This window comes from Nematolebias whitei, chromosome 10 (assembly GCF_014905685.2).
Source record: "Nematolebias whitei isolate Nwh7 chromosome 10, NemWhi1, whole genome shotgun sequence".
NCBI classification, from domain to species: Eukaryota; Metazoa; Chordata; class Actinopteri; order Cyprinodontiformes; family Rivulidae; genus Nematolebias; species Nematolebias whitei.
This window is the reverse complement of record NC_056507.1, coordinates 18,598,184-18,606,269: the sequence shown is the minus strand read 5'-3', so window position 1 is coordinate 18,606,269 and position 8,086 is coordinate 18,598,184. Positions and strand designations below refer to the sequence as shown.

The following is an 8,086-nucleotide window of genomic DNA, read 5'->3' as shown; positions in this document are numbered from 1 at the left end:
CAGGAAGGAAGGAAGGAAGGAAGGAAGGAAGGAAGGAAGGAAGGAAGGAAGGAAGGAAGGAAGGAAGGAAGGAAGGAAGGAAGGAATTCAATCAATCAATCAATCAATCGTTCATTCAATCGTTCATTTATTCATTCAATCGTTCATTTATTCATTCAATCCTTCATTTATTCATTCAATCGTTCATTTATTCATTCGTTCATTCAATCTGTCCAGATGACCTTATTTAATTTTTGATGATTAAAAATATATAAACCCCTCAGTAAATATATGTTTGTCAAAGCTCTGTTAAAAGCTCAAATCAGTGTCTCTGTTATTGCTTTTTCTTTGCCTTTTCCTGCTGTATATTTCCATAAAACATTTTTTCTTAATCATTTTTCATGTTTTCATTTTTATACATAGATTTTTGTTTTCTTAAAATTTGACATTTACAGTTTCAATATAATTTCCTTGTTGCATATTTCCCTTTGATTTTCCCAAGCATATTTATGTTTCTGCTTCCATTTCTTTTCCTGTGGCTGCTTTTTATATTGCTGTATGCGTTACAGGTTTCAAATGCATAAAGGATGAAAACATCAGTCTGTAATAATTTGTGAGGCTTTTTCTGTATAAAAAGAACAGAACAGCATGGCACTCATCAATTAGATTTTTTTCTATAAAATACTATGCCACAGATAAATTTACAGTATTTGTGAAAGAAAAATAATCACTCAATGTGTTTCCCCTTTTAGGATTAATAAAAAGGGATGAAAAAACAAAACACAACACTGTGCAAATCTTCTTTTGCAATTGTTTATAATATTCAACATTATTGAGAAATTCAAGAATAAAATCATATCAAGTAAATCCAAACTTTCAGTGTTGTTTTTCTGTTTGTTGCCATTCTCATTCCAGGTGCCTATGTCCAGCTTTAAATTGTCCTTCGCACCATTCTCATCGTGTCATACATAGGACTGCACCAGACACCTGACTTTAAATCACTGGGCAGGGGCAGGCTTGGACCTCCTTTATGAGCCAGTCTTGGATCTCTGTTTTGAGAGTTGGCAAAGGAACAGCGTTCTTGTGCAAGTGTTGCTTTGTTTTATGTTTCAGAAAAGCATTCAGAGTGCTTGGCATAAATTATGTATGTGACACAGTGTTTCAGCAGTCAATAACCTTTTTTTCCTTTCCTTTAGGACTAGTAAAAAATGTCTTCCCTGAATTAGATCTAACCCAGTTAGTAATAGCTGAGTTGAAGCACCTAGGAAATATCACAGCATCATTTCTCTGTGGCAAGATGTTTACTTTACAAAGTAAACTGGTCCTAAGATCTAGTCCAAGTGAAGAAATATGAGACAACTTGAAGAGTTGAGTGCTTGAATAATGCTGGCTTTCTTTATTCTAAATGCTGTAACTTTCAGGGTCACAGTTTTCCTGCTTTCAGTCTGTGCTCCTTATACAAAAACATTGTGTCAATGCCCTTTTTTATGAATTATGTTAATTTTTTCATTATCTCCATCATTTTTATCCTTCATGGTATGTTTGGCTTGATCTCCTCTGCACTTCCTGCTTTGTGTCTTTTGTCATTTCTCTGCTGCTCTTTGAGTTCACTTCTTATTTAGATTAGACACGCTCCAGTGTTATTGCTTCCTCTTCTGCTCAAAGATAGGGTGTAAGGCACTGATTGGAATTCCCACTTCAACTTCCATTTTACACTTATTGGTTTTCCGGTAGATTATTACCCAGAATTGGACTCATCCTTCAAGTCTATTTGGCCTTCTGCCTTTTAAGAGTGGGGGTCATTGCCAAGTTTAGTCAAGTGGGAATGTGAGCTTTTTTCATTTGTGAAGTTCCCTTGCATGTGGTGTAATACGTGATGTATTGCAAAAACATAAAGCCTGTATGTATTTCAGTGTTTTTTATTATTAACATCAGATTTTCTCTTCACAAAAAATGCAGATATTTTATTTGTGAAACTGAACATGTTATTTGTATCCTCTTATAAACAGTGTTTGTTTAAAAGAGACTGAGATAAAGCTGATTTGTGTTTACTTTATCAGGTATTAGACTTACCTTGTAAACATTCATCCAGCCATTATCTTCTGCTTGTTCCAAAGTCGGGTCGTGGGGGCAGCTGTTTGAGCAGGGAGACCCAGACATCTCTTTCCAAAGCCTCCTCTTCCAGCTCTTCTGGGGGAAGCCCAAGGCGTTCCTAGGCCATTTAAAAGACAGTCTCTCCAGCGTGTCCTGGGTCTTCCCCGGGGTTTCCTCCTAGTCGGACATTCCTGATGCACCTCCCTAGGGAGGCAACCAGGGGGCATCCTTACCAGATTCCTGAACCACCTCAATTGTCTTCTTTCAATGTAGAGGAGTAGTGGTTCTAGTCTGAGTCTCTCCTGGATAACTGAACTTCTCACCCTGTCTCTAAGGGAGAGTCCAGCTACTCTGCGGAGGAAACTCATTTCAACCGCCTGTATCCACATTCTCATTCTTTCGGACACTACCCAGAGCTCGTAACCATAGGTGAGGGTAGGAACGTAGACTGACCGGTAAACAGAGAGCTTTGTCTAACAGCTCGGTTCCCTCTTCACCACAGTGGACCAGTACAGAGTCTGCAATACTGCAAATGTTGCACCAATCCATCTGTCAGTCTCACGCTCCATTATTACCTCACTCATGAACAAAACCCCGAGATACTTGAACTTCTCCACTTGAGGCAGAACCTCACCCTCGATCTGAAGAGAGCAATCCACACTTTTCCGGTGGAGGACCATGGCCTCAGATTTAGAGCTGGTGATTCTCATCCCAACCGCTTCACACTCGGATGTGAACCTCTCCAGTGAGAGCTGAAGATCACGGCACGATGATGCCAACAGGGCCACATCAAGAGCAGAGATGGAATCCTGAGAAAACCGAACCGGAAACCCTCCGGTCCCAGACTCCACCGAGAAATTCTGTCCATAAAAGTTATGAACAGAATCGGTGACAATGGGCAGCCCTGGCAGAATCTGCTTGTAAAGGGACTGAACAGCCCATAACAACAGGCCCCCAATCCCATACTCACGGAGCACACCCCACAGTGTACCCTGAGGAAAATGATCAAATGCTTTCTCCAATCCACAAAACACGTAGACTGGATGGGCAAACTCCCATGACCCCCTGATGACCCTAGTGAGGGTAAAGAGCTGGTCCAGTGTTCCACGGCCAGGAGGGAACCCGCATTGTTCCTCCTGGATCTGAGGAGAACCATGGTTTTAATTAAAATTGGTACAATATTTATGTTGCAGTTGAAGTATATATGTAAACTTTTAAGATATATTAATAAACAGTATTTGTTGAATATTACAAGTATGTGGGATTGTGCATGGAGCTTTTTGACTTGCTGTTTTGTGTCTCTATATATTTTTAAACAGGTTTTATCACAAGCACCATAGTTATAAATGAATGCATTATTTTTACACAAGTATGAATGTAAGACATTTTAAGGGAAGGCAAATTAAAATCAGACATGCTGGTAAAACTTTTTTAGTTGTACAAGAGTAGCTTCTTCTTCTTTCGGCTTTTCCCTCTTCAGGGGTCGCCACAGCGAGTCATCCTCCTCCACCCCACTCTATCCTCTGCATCCTCTGTCCTCAGTCCAACTACCTTCATGTCCTCTCTAACTGCATCCATATATCTCCTCTTTGTCTTTTTCCTGGCAGCTGAATTTCTAATTCTAACATCCTTCTGCCAATATACCCACTGTCCCTCCTCTTGACATGTCCAAACCGTCTCAGTCTGGTCTCTCTAACTTTATCTCCCAGTTGTTCAACCTGTGCTGTACCTCTGATGATCTCATTCCTAATCTTATCCATCCTTGTCACTCCTAAGGAGAACCTTAGCATCTTCATTTCTGCCACTTCCAGTTCTTTCTCCTGTCTTTTTGTCAATGCCACTGTCTCCAGGCCATACAACATAGCTGGTTTCACCACTGTCTTGTAAACTTTTCCTTTGACCTTTGCTGACACCCTTTTGTCACAAATCACTCCTGAAACTTTTCTCCATCCACTCCATCCTGCCTGGTCTCTCTTTTTCACTTCTTTACTACATTCCACATTTTCCTGGACAGTGGACACAAAGTACTTTAAATCTTGCACCTTTGTGACCTCTTGTTGTACAAGAGTATATGTTTTGTCAAATATACGGTAACTTTTTAAGAGCAAGACCTCAATTTCTACAACATCCCTTCCTGTTTCTCAAGGTTCACATCCTACTAGTGCATGCATTTCTAGTGTAATACAATATTGTTTGTTCTTAACTGAGTGTGTTTTTGACAACGTTCACATACATTTTAAGGGCGTTTGTTATAGACAGTTTCAATGGTTTGTATGAGGTTCTGTGACTGAGTAACTGTTGTGTGTTCAGATGGAGAACTGAGACATTTTAGCTGATGATCCTTCCATAAGTGGGGTTAAATAAGGTGGAACTTTAGCACTGTGACATAACCAGGAGATGCATAGGAAGGGCAAATTTTAGGGGTGAGACCATTATGTCCTTTTATACTGTCTGAGTTAAAAAAAAATATATTGTTACAATTTTATGTCTACAGGTGAGACAGACTGATCCAACAGAGAGACCTCTTCATGCTGTATCTCCTGTGGTTCAGGTGAAAGGTAAGCTGAGCTCTCTCATGGGGCCAAATTGGCTATTCTTTATTAATAAAAAATTTAAATTTAGTTAATTATAATGTAGGTAAATGCTTTGCATTTATCATACTTTTTGAGTACTGGAAAACCTGAGGTTCCTAGTTGATTTAAGAACTGGTTTTCTTCCACGCTTCAGTCTGCTACCAAAATAAGACACAAATGCAATCTCATTTTTACTCAGCAGTGCCTGGAGGATGATCTGATTTTTCTTTTCTTTTTTTTAGCAGCAGTGCAGAGAATCAGGGCATGTCTCTTAGGGTGAAAGGTAGAATTTTTTTTATGCCAGATTTTTGCATATAACTAAATATTTTTTATAACTATCTTATATCTTATCTTAGTCTAATCTTATCTTAGTCTAAGTAGCAAACCTTATGTAATTCAGTTTTTGTGACCATATTTTAGTGTGAGAAGTCATGTGTCATAGTTGTAAAGATAATGTGGAAGCCACTTTTGAAGAAGAGAAACAATTTGACAGAAGTGAGATCAGCAGCTCACAGGGTGTGCCAGATTCAGTTTGGTCAAAGGGGTGTGAATGGTTTGGGTTGCACAAGGACAGTTTGCTGCAGAATGTTACTTATATTGATCTTTCATACTGTAGCAAAATATTATTATTTTCTGTTTCTTTTCCATTTTCCATTGGTATTCTTTCTCTCCTGAAACAATAAGGGTACTAGTATTATTGTCTTGGTTAGCTGTACAAATTACAGTATTTAGTAAATATTACAGTAGGCATTTAGCATAAGAATACCATAATTTTTAAATGTAGACATTTACTTATGAATGTACATTACTCTCTCACTGTCACACAGTTTTGTTTTTGGTGTTATAGCGTTAAACTGAATTTATACATCGTGAGAAGGAAAAAAAATTCTCTGAGGCAGGTGCAAGACAAAAATTTTAATTTTGTTTTCTTAAAAACTCAGAGAGCCTGTTCTTGACACAAGGTCTGGGCAGAACTTTTCTCTCCGGTGGATTTGCATCAAGTATTATGTGATTGACCAGAAATGTGAAGTAGGGGTGGGTAATGTGGCCACACTGTTCTGTGAGCTGCTCAGGAACCAGTGTGGTCATGGTCATGCTTTGATTATTAGCTGGTGGGAGCTAACATTAGCTTCTGGGATCCAATATTTGCAGTGTGACCACATCTCCTGAACAGAGCATACTGTGTGTGGGAGTTGCTGAATGGATAACAAGACTTGACTGTCATCATTTGTACTGCAGATATCCCGAATTAAGATGTTGTTTTCCTCCTCCTTCATCAACTGAAAACCTTCCATCTCTGTGATTCATCTTAATACTGTAACACAAAGCAAACAGATTTTTATGTCATACAGTCGCTGTGTTTCTGTCTACGTCCCACAGGGAGTTGTGGCCTCCTGGAGATAGTAATGGGTGTTTCTCTTGGAATATAAAATGTCCTTGTGGAAAAGAACATCTCTCTCTGCCATGCCAGATAGAGCAAATTTATCTTTAATCTCACAAAATATACATCCAGTTTTTATAGTAATAGTACAGTTTTCATTTTATATGATTTATTTAGTAAAAATAATGATTGTGCATATATTCATTCATTCAACCTTTATTTATACAGGTTAGTATGTATACTATGCATACATATATATATATGATTTGTTTTGGTCCGGTCTGTTCTCTACTCTGTTGGCCATTTTAGTTAGCTTCTGCTGCTATTTGTATCTGTTTTTCTATTTTATGCTTTCCTGTCCGCTGTGCATGTTTGTTTTCTTTTGTACAGCACTTTGGTTGGCCTTGTTGCTGTTTTAAGTGCTCTATAAATAAATTGGTATGGTATGGTATATATACATAGTGCATCCAGGGCTGTGGCTGAGTGGTTAGAGCAGTCGTCCTCCAATGCGAGAGTTTGGGGTTCGAATCCGCTAGCAGTCACGTCGAAGTGTCCCTGGGCAAGACACTGAACCCCTCATTGAGTCTGATGTGTGTCCTATCAGTGTATGAATGTGATCTAAAGCACTGATTAGTCTCTTTAGAATGATTTATTCAATTAGCTTTGTAGAGATCTAGTAGAGTGCTGTATGAATGGGTAAATGAGGACAAAGATAGTAGTGTAAAGCGCTTTGAGTATCTTGAAATAACATAGAAAGGTGATGTATAAGTACAGTCCATTTAAATTTTAAATACTTGGATAACATAAGAAAGTGAAAACACTTATTTCCATTGCGGTCCAATGATCCTGCCGCTTCTGCTCTTTTGCATCCTAAAATAGATTTTTTTGTTGACTGTTATTGCGTTTACCGGTAATTGTGCTTTTACTTGAAAATGGTTGGACATTTTACTGTACTTGGGAGAGAGAGTGGAAGACCAAACTTTCCAGCTTTTGACTTTTTTTTTTTTTAAGTGACATGAAAAATGCAGATTTAACAACAGATTCCTTCTCAGCTCACATTCAGTTTACTATCTGTCACTTTTCTCTTCTCAAACGGCACCACTTATTCAGTTTGATTTAACACAATGTTAAGGGAAGAGTTAAAAGTACCTGAACTGTTTTTGTTTCCTTCTCTTGACCTGATAGCAGCATTCTTCACTTATCAGTTCATTTTTGTGTCGGCAAGATTAGCTGAAGTGTTTATCTTACTGTAAGTCATTTACTGCACTGCACTTCTATATACTGTTATTTTGCAAAATACAGATGTTTTCCTAGTTGTAATTTGTTGCATCAGCAGTAAGTCTCCCTGGTTTTTGTTGTTTTAGTCAGCCTGCACCAAAGATGTAAAGCTACCACAGTTTGGTTAACTCGGCAAAGAAGGAATTAAAACCAGCATTCTTGAATTTATTTCCCCAGAATTTATTTAGACTCACAACTAACACTGATTTTAAACACAAATAAAAACTATGATGGCACTAAAATTCTAAATTTTATTGTATTTTTACTTGATCTTTACTGGCTTAAATAAAACAGAATAACTGAAAATTCAGATTTTTTTTTTTTTTTCTTAATAATAAAATTAAAATTGTTTTTTTTGGTCCTCTGATGACTAAGCCACTGTCAGTTGTGATTTCACTACTTACCTAAATTTGTAAACAGCTGACTTCATTTTTTTTAACTAACGAGGAGAAAAGATCAGGGATTTATCTTCCCTTAATCATTGTACACAGCTGACTGACACCGTGACCTCACACAAACCAGCGGAGGAAGTAAAATATCAATATAAGCTGCATGTGACTTGACAACTCATTGCACCATTTCAGACAATGTTTTGAAAACAGTTTAAACTTCAAAACTGATATGACAGAAATTTTCTAGTTCTTAAATAGACGTTTTACAACTGTGGTATAACTAAACCAAGGCTATTTCAACTGGCGGCCCGTGGACCATTTCCATCCCGCTGGTGACTTCAATCCGGCTCACTTCATTAAGGGGGAAAAAATAATTATATATTTATATA

At 37.9% G+C, this 8,086-nt stretch overlaps 1 protein-coding gene across 1 annotated transcript in view; it reads left to right on the top strand.

The window, feature by feature from the left end:
* The window catches only part of osbpl5 (oxysterol binding protein-like 5), a 47,594-nt gene that overhangs the window by 9,987 nt on the left and 29,521 nt on the right, over positions 1-8,086 (top strand). Inside the window, exon 2 of the mRNA XM_037683416.1 lies at positions 4,568-4,631. The gene's annotated coding sequence lies outside the window, so the exon portion shown is untranslated. The remainder of the gene's footprint in view (positions 1-4,567; positions 4,632-8,086) is intronic.